This window comes from Pseudorca crassidens, chromosome 5 (assembly GCF_039906515.1).
Source record: "Pseudorca crassidens isolate mPseCra1 chromosome 5, mPseCra1.hap1, whole genome shotgun sequence".
In the NCBI taxonomy this organism is placed as follows: Eukaryota; Metazoa; Chordata; class Mammalia; order Artiodactyla; family Delphinidae; genus Pseudorca; species Pseudorca crassidens.
This window is the reverse complement of record NC_090300.1, coordinates 113,412,519-113,426,481: the sequence shown is the minus strand read 5'-3', so window position 1 is coordinate 113,426,481 and position 13,963 is coordinate 113,412,519. Positions and strand designations below refer to the sequence as shown.

Here is a 13,963-nt window from a genome sequence, read left to right as displayed (position 1 = left end):
GGCTGAGTAATATTGCATTATATATAGATATAGATATAGACATACACACATACACACACACACACACACCCCCCACATCTTCTTTATCCACTCATCTGTTGATGGACATTTGGATGCTTCCATATCTTGGCCTTTGTAAATAATGCTGTGAACATTGGGGTGCATATATATTTTCAAAACAGTGTTTTCATTTTTTTTCCAGTTATATACCCAGGAGTAGAATTGCTAGATCATATGGTAGTGCTATTTTTATTTTATTTATTTATTTATTGTTTTTTTGATGTCTGATCTTATTATTTGTTACTTTAGAACATCTCATTTTTGACTAGACTCAGACTTAGAAGTAGAAGCTCTCAGAAAGGACAGCCTTGACTCTTGGCAGTCTGTTCCTGGCATTTTTCTTTGGCCTCCTTCATTCCCCTGGCCAAAAGTTTAGTATATTCTGTAGCCTTTTCCTTATTTTTCTTAGTTGCTGTTCCTTCAGAGCAATATGCCAATGTTTTTGTTGCAGAACACGTGGAGTAACAAGATGCTGAATCCTGGGTACTTTTGTCCTAGGTTTCTTACCTTGTTTATGAGCTTTCTCACAAGATACTGGCAGACATCGTCTTCTTTAGAGAGATTGAAAAGCTTGCAGATTCTGCTAGCTCTTTTGGGCCCCAGATAACGAGGCACAGTAGTATCAGTGAGTCCAGGAATATCCTTCTCCCCTTTTTTTATGGTGACCCAGTTGAACACTCAGATTGGCATCCACAATGCAACCCTGTGCAGATTTGCACTTTCTTTCTTCAGTCCTCCTTGGTCTGTAACAGGAATGCCCATTACTCAGTAGCAGGCGGACTTGGTCGTGGATCAAGACACCTGCTTCCTGGTGAAACCTTGTTTGTCATTCCCACCACTGATTCAAACCACATAACACTTCCATTCTTCAACCAGAACATCAGTAGCCACTTTTGTGGCCATACCTTTCTCATAAAAGGTACGATGTTTTCATTCATTGTCCACTTCAATGAGTTTCTGACAACCAGTGGCTTGGAAAGAGATATTCACCTTTGTCCTGAAGCAGCTAATGGCCTCCAAATCACCGTGAAGAAGAGTGGTAGTACTATTTTCAGTTTGAGGAACCTCCATACTGTTTTCTATAGCGGCTGCACCAATTTACATTCCCACCAACAATGTACAAGAGTTCCCTTTTCTCTACATCCTAGCCAACATTTATTTGTAGATTTTTGATGATAGCCATTCTGATAGGTGTGAGGTGACATTTCACTGTGGTTTACATTTCTCTGATGATTAATGGTGTTAAGCATGTTTTCATGTGCCTGTTGCCCATCTGTATGTCTTCTTTGGAAAAATGTCTATTCAGGGCTTCTGCTATATATATATATATATATATATATATATATACACACAGTTCTATGAGCTGTTTATATATTTTGGATATTAACCCCCTATCAGTAATATCATTTGCAAATATTTTATCCCATTAAGAATGTTGTCTTTTCATTTTGTCAATGATTTCTTTTGCTGTGTAAAAGCTTTTAAGTTTAATTAGGTCCCATTTATTTATTTTTGCTGTTATTTCTTTTGATTTAAAAAAACATTGTTATGATTTATATTAATGAGTGTTCTGCCTATGTTCTCTTTTAGGAGTTTTATGGTTTCAGGCCTTACAGTTAAGTCTTTAATCCATTCTGAGCTTATTTTTGTATATGATGTGAGGAAATTGCCTAATTCGTTTCCATGTATCTGTTCAGTTTTTCCAGTACCACATTGAAGAGACTGTCTTTTCTTCATTATGTATTCTTTTCTTTTATTTATTTATTTTTGTCTGCATTGGGTCTTCGTTGCTGTGCACAGGCTTTCTCTAGTTGTGGCTAGTGGGAGCTACTTTTTGTTGCAGTGCACAGGCTTCTCATTATGGTGGCTTCTCTTGCTGCGGAGCATGGGCTCTAGGCACATGGGCTTCAGTAGTTGTAGCATGTGGGATCAGTAGTTGTGGTGCACAGGCTTAGTTGCTCCGTGGCATGTGGGATCTACCTGGACCAGGGCTCAAACCCATACCCCCTGCATTGGCAGGCAGATTATTAACCACTGTGCCAGGGAAGTCCCTCTCCAATGTATATTCTTGCCTCCTTTTTAGTAAATTAACTGGCCATAGGTGCATGGGTTTATTTCTGGACTCTCTATTCAGTTCCCTCAATCTGAGTCTGTTTTTGTGCCAGTACTATATTGTTTTGATTACTGTAGCTTTGTAGTATTGTCTTAAGTCGGGAAATTTGATACCTCCAGCTTTGTTCTTTTTTTTCAAGATTGCTTTGGCAATTCTGGGTCTTTTGTGGTCCCATATCAATTTTAAGATTATTTGTTATAGTTCTGTGAAAAATGTCATGGATATTTTGATAAGGATTGTGTTAAATCTGTAGATTGATTTGGGTAGTATACACAGCTTAACAATATTAACGATTTTCTTAATTTACTTATCACCTAAGCACACACACACACACATACAAATTTCACATATATGGCATCATAGAAATATGTAGGAGGTTTCTGAGAAGTTTCTTTACCTTTTATTTTTTTCTTCAACTTATTTGATGAGGTCCATTCACATTATGAAGTATAATCTGCTTTACCCAAAATCTACTGATTTAAATGTTAATCTCATCTAAACAATACTTCACAGAAATATCTGGAATAATATTTGACCAACTATCTGAGTACAGTGGAGAGCCAGGATGACAACTAAGTTTAACCACAACAACTATGTATATGATTTCATCTTCCTACACACAAGGAAACTGAGACCCAGTACTGTCAAAATGCTGTGTTAAATCAAAAACAGACATTTTACATTTAACTAATTTTGTAGCTGAAACCACTAGTTTTCCCCCAGAGTATTTTCTTCCCTTCTTTCTTAGAAATAGAATTCTGGAATTATTTGGATACATGGCCATTTGGAATAAACACTGTATTTCCAAGACTTACTTGGAAATAGTTGTAGTCGTGTGACTAAGATCTAGCCAATGGAATGAAAGAATATTTATCAGCTGTCTTTTCCAAGAAGTATCTTTAATAGGAATGGGTGTGTTCTTCAGTTTTCTTTTATCACAATTGAATCTGGAGTAAATTAACATGCTAAGTATGGCAGACCAGGTAGATACTAGTAAACTGGCTTCCTTTATAAAAGCTTTAGACTGCTGTCACATTCAATTTGCTTGAGGAAGAAAGATGTTTCTATGTTGATTAAGTCACTATTATATTAGGCTTTTTATTACTAACAGGTAAATAGTACACTTGTTTTAGATAAACTCTGGTGGCTGATCACAATGTGCCTTTCTATGTTCTATACAAATCTTTCTACTTACATAGAATGGCCCACTAACTCATTGTCAAATAAAATTATTTTTCAATGATATTTTTTCCATGCTACCAATTATCTGGCATGACTTTCCAATTAATTATGAACATATTTCACTTCCATTAATTAAGGAAATATAAAATTTTAAGGTACATTTACAAATCAATGATCTACATGATATACTGACACATTGTGGGAGAGTCCTAGAAGTTTCTCAGTTATTTAGACAAAATATCAAATAACTTAAGACCTTTATCACTTTTAAACAAGGATTTTTTTCTAATTCTGCTTACTCATGATTTTGTTTTTTAAAAAAAACAATCAAAACAGTAAAGTTAAAGCCATTGCAATCCTTTTGTTCTAATAATATTACAGATTTTTATAAAATCAGTGTTTTTATGATACTGGAGTAATATATCCATTCAATTATTCTTTCAAACATTCATTCATTTATCCAGCTATTTATTCTATGAAAGAATTAACAAGAATCGACTGAATACCAGCTCTGAGGATAAAAGTATACATAAGGCACAGGGTCTGATTTCAAGCTTCTGGTAATCTTTGAAGAAAAAAAAAAGATATTTATCATGCCATGTATCAGATACATGAAAGGAATAAGTATAGGATATTCATGTTGCTAACTTAATGTTGGTTTTAATAATTCTCTCTGTTGATGTCCTCCCATGAGAAGTAGAAACCTGGAGCTGTGAATATTGATTTCTCAATGCCTGGAGTTTTTCTTCTTTAGAATTGCTGAGAAACTAAGAGAAGAATGGAGAGTCATTTGGACATAGATTAATGGACACCTCTTTAACGTGGATCCACAGGGACTTTCAAAATTTCTCTGGTCATTATATGGCTAGCACCAATATCTCAAGAAGCTTGGCACTCATTTTTTTTTTTTCCTTTAAACAACAGTTTTGTGGTAAGAATGAATCCCTAGGGGTGTATAAAGTGTCAGTTGTTTGTATTCAAAAGAATACTCTTCTCAGACCGCAGTGGTAAATATTACTCTTTCTTTCTTAAGTAACTCATGTTGTCTGAGTCTAGGAAGAAATAACATAGACACAGTTTTTCAACATATCTCAGAAGAAAATATCACAGATGTGTCCCATCCTTTTCAAGTTCAACCTGTACCCCCACTGGATTTATCAATATTTCATGTTGATAAAAACAAACGGGACGAGGATGAGATTTGATCAGATTTGATGAGTCTTAAAGGAGGAAACAGAACTTAGCAGTATCTGATAAAACTGTTAAATGGCTGAAAATAACCATAAGATATTCTGAAACCTTTACAGGCATGCTTCTGCAGTTTTCATGATGTTATGGGTGGTAAGTAGAGGTACATAAATGTGAATCATTTTACTCATTTGTTTAGGAAATGTAAAATGATTAATTTAGTCAAGTAAAGAAACTTTTCATTCCGTAAATGTAGGTAGCCTTTGTCTTGAAGTTATGGATTATTGAGTAATTAGAAGAATCCATGGGCATTTATGAGTGAGATTTTTTTTTAATTTATAAAAAATATCTCCAGACTTGGACAACAAAAAACGCTTGCTCAGAAGAGAAGCAAAACAGAGTGCATAGCTGAAAGAATTCAAGAAGTCAGGGAGAATTGGAAAAAGACTAAGCAAATATTATAAAGAGATGCAGGAGTAAAAGAAAAGGACATATTTAGACTTATGACCTTAATATTTTCAAGTAGAGAGAAAGCAGAAAACCTTTCATCAGAAATCAAGATTATTGTCTGACGTACTTCACTTAGTATGATCATCTCTAGTTGCATCCATGTTGCTGCAAACGGCATTATTTCATTCCTTTTTATGTCTTAGTGATACTCCATTGTATATATGTACCAGACCTTCATCCATTCATCTGTTGATGGGCATTTAGGTTGCTTCCATATCTTGCTTCCAGTGTTGCTATTAACACTGGAGTGCATGTATCTTTTTGAATTAGAGTTTTCATATTTTCCAGATATATGCCCAGGAGTGGGATTGCTGGATCATATGTTTATTTTCAGTTTTTTAAGGAACCTCCATACTGTTTTCCATAGTCACTGAAGCAACAGTGACATTCCCACCAACAGTGTAGGATGGTTCCCTTTTCTCCACACCCTCTCCAGCACTTATTATTTGTAGACTTTTTGATGATGGCCATTCTGACCTGTGTGAGGTAGTACCTCACTGTATTTTTTATTTGCATTTCTCTAATAATTAAAGATGTCGAGCATCTTTTCATGTGTCTGTGGGACATCTGTATGTCTTCTTTGAAGAAATGTCTACTTAGGTCTTCTGCCTGTTTTTTTCTTGTGTTTTTTTGGGTTTTTGTTATTGAGCTGTATAAGCTGTTTGTATATTTTGGAAATTAATTCCTTGTGGGTCACAGGTCACATCATTTGCAAATATTTTCTCCCATTCCATAGTTTGTCTTTTTGTTTTGTTTATGTTTTCCTTTGATGTGCAAAAGTTTTAAGTTTACATAGGTCCCATTTGTTTATTTTTGCTTTCATTAGTCTAGGAGAGAGATCCCCCCAAAAATATTGCTGTGATATATGTCAAAGAGTGTTCTGCCTATATTTTCCTCTAGGAATTTTATAGTATCTGGTCTTATACTTAGGTCTTTAATCCATTTTGAATTTATTTTTGTACATGGTGTTACAGAATGTTCTAACTTCATTATTTTACATGTAGCTGTCCAGTACCCAGTACCATTTATTGAAGCGACTGTATTTTCTCCCTTGCATATTTTTGCCTCCTTTGTCATAGATTAAGTCAGATTGAGAAAGACAAATATCATATGATATCACTTTTATGTGGAATCTTTAAAAATGATACAAATGAATTTACTTACAAAACAGAAATAGATTCACAGACATAGAAAACAAACTTATGATTACTAAAGGGAAAAGGGTGTCAGGATAAATTAGGAATTGGTGATTAACAGATATACACTACTATATATAAAATAAACAACAAGGCCCTACTGTAAAGCACAGGGAACTACATTCAATATTTTATAATAACCTATAATGGAAAAGAATGTGAAAAACAATAAAAATATATAAATATATAAATTGATTCAGTTTTCTGTACACCTGAAACATTATAAATCAACTATACATCATTTTTTAAAAAAAAATTTAAATAAAATAAAGCAGCTAATGGATGACCATTCTTGATGCTCCTAGTCAAAAATTACAACATGACAGTTACAGCCTGAACGTATAAATGACAAACAACTCTCTGACTTACCTTCATCTAATATGAACTGCCATGTTGTTTTTGGTTTATGGAATCTAAACCTCTTCCTAAAGTTGATGCTATCTGACTCCAGTCCCCAGATCTGTCAAGTCCTGGACCTTGTCTCTAAGCCTGATGTTCTTTTAAACTAAAAATACTAGAGCTAATTATAAATTACCATTGGTTCTCAGTTTTAAACATATCTCTTTTAATTATATGCTTGAGTTATTGATAAATTCATGGCCTAAAGTAGGACCAGCCTATTTTTCTACTGTTTCTCTTATAATCACCTTCTAGAAAATAGTCTTCTATTTAATCTCAAAACCTGGGCTTGGAGTCTTTATGTTAGCTGAAAGACTTGTCTGGTGCCAACTTTTTGCCTGCCTATATTTCTATGGATTATTCCCAAATTTCCATTATATTCATTCACAAGTAATCTGATGAACTTTAAAAATATTGAAATGATTAAACCATAACTTGATGGCTTTACAAATTCATTGTATAACATTTTTTTCTACTTGAAACTTCTCTTAAGTTTTTAATTGCATGTGTACCCCCAATTAATTAAAATAAATAATATGGTAGCCAACCCACAGAACTGTGAGAAAGGTATACATATTTTTGTGTTAAGACACTAAGTTTTGGGATGGCTTGTTATGTGATAATAGATAACTGCTGCATAAACAGATGAACTAATGCAGAAATGGGCTGCTGCCATAACCAAAATTTAAACTATGTGGCTTGAATTTGATATAAAGCAACAAGCTCAGTCTGATAATGCAATACAGAAACTGTTAGAAAAGCTTGGAAAATGACAACTTACATTTGTAATAGTGAAATAATTGAAAAATGTTGTCTGTGATGACTTGGAACATAAAAACATGCATATAATATTCTTATAAATGGTATAAGATTATTACCAGGTAAAAATTTAGAAGTATCATTGGCTTTTTAAAACTATCAATGGTAATATACAAGAAAGATATTAACTAAACTCAAATATTAAAGTTTGCAGAAATAATTTAGAGAGAATATAAATGATCCAAAACTTTCTGATTTAGAAAATAACACTTGGTTATCAATTCCAGGCTCTCAAGTTTCAAAAGATTTTTAGACCAAGAGATAGCCTCAAGGTCAAAAGAAAATTTAAGATGCAGGCAAGAACCAATGATTAAGACTACTGAGTAACTTAAATTGATGCCTAGTACACTCCCTCAACTAGACAAAAAATCTTCTAAGAATCTTAAAAACATTGTGTTGCAGCAGCCTGAAATTTCCAAAGTTTATAGATACCTACCTCAATTATGAGTGTGATGATTGAGGAAAGCAAAGGAACACCAGTCATGTTTATGGGAAACCCACAGGATCTTTAAGAAAGTTGTATTGGTGAAAGTGATGCCAACTTGGACTAAAAAGGTTCAAATGCAAAACTTTTTTAAAAAGGGTCTTTCAGCCCCTACCATGCTATGAAAAGGAAGTAGGTTAAGAAAGACACTAAGCTACACACATGACATATTTTATAGAAAAAAAGTTAGATCATTGGCCAGATATCCCCAGATAACAATGGACCAGATGCTACTTTAGGGCAGAATACAGGCCAAATCAAGAAATATTTGATAACTTCAGATTTGGGAGCACTTTTCAGCTGCCACATTGCTATGGAACAGTGATTGCCATGTACCTACCATTTTTTCCATTTTCAAATGTGAGTGTTTATATGACTGTTACTCTGTCTTTACATAATCATTGTATGTTGGTTGCATTATAAGTCAATGAGAGACTCATCTGAGAAACCATCTCTGCATACAATTTTAAGGCATGAGATTCTGAACTCATTATCTGATGTCATGATTGAATGAGACATTTGGGAGTGTTGGGAGTTAATATATGTATTTTTATGTTGGAGGGGACATAAATCAACTGGAAGAAAATTACTGTAGATTGCTCACATTAATATGTTCTCCTTTTTATTAAAGTATAAGTAATAATACTCCTTTTTATGTGTATATACCTTGATAGTTTCCTGCCACAATGACACTTATACAATATGTCTTCAGACTTCTTTGGTCAATGGAATACAAGAAAAGTCAAGCCAGTGAAATTTTAAAAATATTTATACATATGGGCTTACCCCCTTTTGCTGTTTTTGGTATCAAATGACTGCTATATGAAGAATTTTCAACTAGTCTGCTGTATGATTAGAGACTTGTAACTCAATTTCATCTGTTATGTCATCCAACAACAACCTGCCAACTTCCAGATAAGTGATTAAATCCATCCTACATTATCTAGCTATCTGCTGACATAATAGATTGTTTCAGTCACATCAGCAAGTTCAAGCAAGTTTAGCTGAGCCAGTTCAAACATAAAGTATCAATAACTCAATCCACAGAATCTTGAGATAAATGAATGATTTTTAAGAGCCTGTATTTTTCAGTGTTTTGTTGTAAGCCAAAGGTAACTGATAGAAATAACTGGACATGTTTCATAATATATTTTGAACTAGATAATAAAGACTTATCCAATGCAATTGACCTGAAAACACAAATCATTTTATAGGAACCCTTGTATTATATTAATATTGATAAGATGCAGAATAATAAAATAGAATCAGTAGAAGAAAATAGAGAAAGGAAATAATTATTTCAGATTTTCACACTGAAAAGGAGATACATTTTAAGAAGATAGTTGCATACCATAAGGTGTGGAATTTGTAGGATAATAGTATAGATTAACCAATTACAAGGACACTGAACATTTAAAAATTATTTTCTAAGGGATTTTTAGATTTGAAGCAATTTTATGAGAGATAAACTCAGTACGAAAATATGAACAAGTTGTGTAGTGCAATATGTCAAAAAGTTTAGTGATAAAATCAGTCAATTTTGTCTTAGAAGTAACTACTATGTCACTACCATACGCAAGAATTCATTCTCGGTAATGAAGGTACAAACATACAATCACTTTCCTTAATGAGCCTAGTGTCTACTAGGTGACTAAAATATAAAATATATTTAGGAGATATTTAGCTCAAAAAAAGGCTATATAATTATTATTTGTTTCTTTGATTATTATAAAATAAATAATATCAGACAAGATTTGAAGTCAGAGTTGAACAATCTAATATACAGTGACAGTCTGGAGTCTCATTGTTAACAAGAACCTGAACATGCAACAGAATAAAATTATGACTTTTAATATTAACATCTGGTTACTTCTCCATTAACTCTGTGTTTCAGGGAAAAAACTGTCTGAGAATTACTATACCACTAAAGCTACTTGGTCAGTTTGTTAGAGACTATATTTTACTCCTAGCATGTAAAGTGGACAAAATCTAACAAACTGGTCAAGCAGCTTTAGGTAGAGTAACTCTACTTCAGACTTGCACATTGATTTCTGAGTTTTTCAATGAAAACTGCAAATAAGAGACATAATAAAATAATCTGCTTCAAGCTGAGGGGGTTATCAATTAGGAAAAGATGGTTACAAAATCACTATCTTTAAAAAAAAGTAAATAAGTTAAATCACTGATTGTGAAGGGCATAATAACAGATTACCTAGATGCTACCCATTGTGTAATTCAAGGTTAACATTTTATGGGTTGGTACTTATTGGTGATCCTAGAAAGCTTCTGGAAATACCATAGATAGACTAAGGTTAATTTGGAAAAAATGTTTGCGTATTCTAAATCTCTCCACATCATGAAAAAAAGACATAACTGTGACTGTCTTCTATTAGGACCCAGACCTAATGAAAAATTAACTTTTGTTTTGGTTCCCAGATGATTATGAGGCAAAGATTTTGTAAAGTCCATGGCCCTTACTTCATGAACTGTTATTGCCAGTGAGTAGAGACACTTCCAATTATTTCCATGTGTTCTCCTTTCCTCAATCCAGGGGCCTGATCTATCATGAGAATGCTAATTCTGACTTTATTCAGGAGAAAGTAGTTTTATCAGATTAAGCAACTATTATTTATCAAAAATTTAAATGATCTATTTATTGATATTATTTTGATGCTGCATGCTTCTAATTTTTTCAGGTAGAAGAGATGAGGCCATTGGTGACTTCTACTATCTCTGAGGATGCCTTCTTGAAACCACCCCTTAGTGAAAAAGCACAACTGGCAGGTGATTTAGTCATGCTCTCTTCAACTGAATCTCTTTCTTGAAATACAGGCATCAAAGAAGAGTCTGAATTTTTGTGTGACCTGATATACAGTTTGATATTTTAAACCCCATGCTTTCAGCAAGGCAAGATTTTAGCCTTATTGTATTATTCAGTATTATTCTATGATAAAATGGCCTGTTGTCTTTGTACCACACCTTCCTCCAGCCTGAGATTGTCACTGTCACCAAAGAGATAACTGCACAGATAGAACTGTTTCTACAATTCGTTAACAAAACTTCAAGTCTTCATAGGATCAAGGACAAAGAGTAAAAGGAGTTGGTGTACTCTCCTCCCTCTCCAGCATGAAAATTGTCACAGGCATTGAATCAACTCTACCCTTACAAGAAAAGAATGTGAAAGTGTTAGGAGCATGCCTTTTACACAGTCTGGACAATGATTACCTTCTCACAGTCTGTACATAAACCTCATCAGCAACAGTTTTCTGAAGGTGCAATCTGCCTCTTTAGTAAGAAACAGCAAAAGTAACTTTCAAATGTTAAATATATGGTCTTCTGGTTTTAGTGTAGTCTGGTTACAAAAAAAAAAAAAAAAAAAAAAAAAAAAAAAAAAAAAAACCTCTAAATGACAGTCTTATCTCTGTTAAAATAGAAAGACAATTTCCAAATAGTAAGCTTTTGTTCACCAGTATGTTATTGTGACTGTTAAAAAGATAACTTTATTTTTGGTGTTGTCAACCACTTTCTTCATATCCTGTTCTAACTCACTGGTGAATCTAACCACCTTCTTCCTGTTTCAGTAGGGCTCCCTTACTTCCTTGATATATACATTCAATTCAAAACTTTTAAAAATTATTATTTTATAGTATCTTCCTGCTTGAGAATTTTGAAATTGGTGCTAAGGATTGTGTCTCTAAAAGTCAACACTGCCATTTCTGCTGCTATTCTTCCCTTCCCCTCTTAGTTTATCTGTCACATATACCAAGTTGGTCCACCCCAACTGGTTACATCTACTACCCAAGGAAGCCTTATAATCAAGACCTCTGACATTACAGACTTTACCATCAATGTCTTTCTTGAGGTTTCAAGAAGCCAAAAATGCCTTGTGTGCCCTTTGAAATTTGTAATACATGAATAAGGGAGGAAATGTCTCCATCTCTATTTTCATTTAAGGCTCTTAGAGAGTTAACGAAGTATAGTGAGATAGATTATTTCACATAAAAATCTCTATTTATTTGTCTTTGAAACACTTTCTCTCTAGAATAGGATTTCCTGAAGTTGGTACTATTGATATTCTGGCATAACACTTACTGGGGTGGGGGAGTTTCCTTTGCATTGTAGATGTTTAACAGCATCCCTGAGTACTACTCTGTGGGTGTAGATAATATCCTCATCATTTATAGCAAACAAAGATATCTCCAGACATTGTCAAATATTTCCTGAGTGTCAAAAATGAGAACTACTAGTTAAGAACCACTGCTATAGAATTTGAGTATCATTACATGGGGCTAATCCATGGAACAAATCTGAGTGAAAAATATTTTCACTAAAATCACATTTCCCTCCAAATAAGATTTTATTACTAAGAAAAGTTTGCCTGAGTGATTCCTCTCTTATGGTGCCCACAGTATACCTGCCTGTCAGTGAACCTCCAAAACATGCCTGGATACACCTATTTCATATCCTGAAAAACTGGGTTTTCAACACTGGCTTCTTCATGACGTGTTTTTTTGTCACCATAGTCAACAAATTGCATGTAAAAAAGGCATATGATGAAATGAGCAATGATTTTAAAATTACTACTAAATGCTTAATCATCTATACTCTGTCAGAAAAATACAATAGTTCATATTGTTGAGATGACCCCAATCTCTCCAACAAAAAAGATAAGCTTAAAAAAGTATAAATATAATGAGCTTCAGATATCCAGCAACTTGAAATTCTAAGAAATTTTGAACATTTTCTTTGCAATGTGTCTAATTTGTGTGCTGTCAAAATAATCTTCTAAATAATCATGTGAGATGAAAATAGATATGTTTCAGATATGGAATGTTTCAAAGGTATAATCAGATGATCAGTCAGATGTGAAAAAAATAAGTTTGGAACATTCTGTTCCCTTCATTTTTTTCCTGGCAATATGTGGGTTATTTTTAAATTTTAAGTATGATTTTTGTACTGTTCTGAAAGTATGTGTGTGTATTTAAGCTTTAAGTCCTAGCCTTGGCTTTAAATGGACAATGATAGGCTTCAAACTGGGTAAATAGAATGATTTTTGGTTACACAGAAAAATCGAATTTTAAAAGGCCTAAGTAAGTTATGTCTGTTGGTCTTTTCTTTTGGAGATGTATTAGTCTTCTGTCACTTCCTGCAACTGAGTTGATTAATTTGCCCTAGGGGCAGGACAGGAATAAAGATGCAGACATAGAGAATGGACTTGAGGACACGGGGAGGGGAAAGGGTAAGCTGGGACGACGAAGTGAGAGAGTGGCATGGACATATATACATTACCAAATGTAAAATAGATACCTGGTGGGAAGCAGCCACATAGCACTGCTTACGGAGATCAGCTTGGTGCTTTGTGACCACCTAGAGGCATGGGATAGGGAGGGTGGGAGGGAGACACAAGAGGGAGGGGATATGCAGATATATGTATACGTATAACTGATTCACTTTGTTATACAGCAGAAACTAACACAACGTTGTAAAGCAATTATACTCCAATAAAGATGTTAAAAGTAAAAGAAAAGACTGCAAACCAAAACACCTTCCAGCCCTAGTAAGGTCAGTGGTTCTCAAGGTTGAATCTCTGGGTGAGTTGACTCAGTATCACCTGAGAACTTTTTAGAACAGTAACTTGTCTGACTGCCTTATACCAACAAATGCCCTCCTCCTTCCTCATCCTCATCTATTTAAAGTGTGGGTGTGGGAACCAACAATCTGTGGTTTAACAAGAATTTCCAATGCTACTAATGCATGATCAAGATTGCAAACCACTGAGTTAAGGAAACTGGAAAACTCACATAATTAATATGGTTTGGTGAAGACCAAAGACTACAGCAAATTATTAGAGAATGTGTATCCTGTTTTAAACCTGTTGTTTTCAATTTAACACTCCGCTAGTTCAAAAAATAAAAAAACAACTTTCTGTAGGATAAATTCTGCCTATTCTACCTACATGCTGCCAGTTTTTAAGGCTTTTAAACCTATGCTGTTCTTTTTTAACTCACAGAC

At 34.0% G+C, this 13,963-nt stretch overlaps 1 pseudogene; it reads right to left on the bottom strand.

Annotated features, from left to right (window-relative positions):
- Nucleotides 1-315: 315 nt before the first annotated feature.
- Nucleotides 316-7,951, bottom strand: LOC137224317 (small ribosomal subunit protein eS6-like; annotated as a pseudogene).
- Between the last annotated feature and the right edge of the window lie 6,012 nt (nucleotides 7,952-13,963).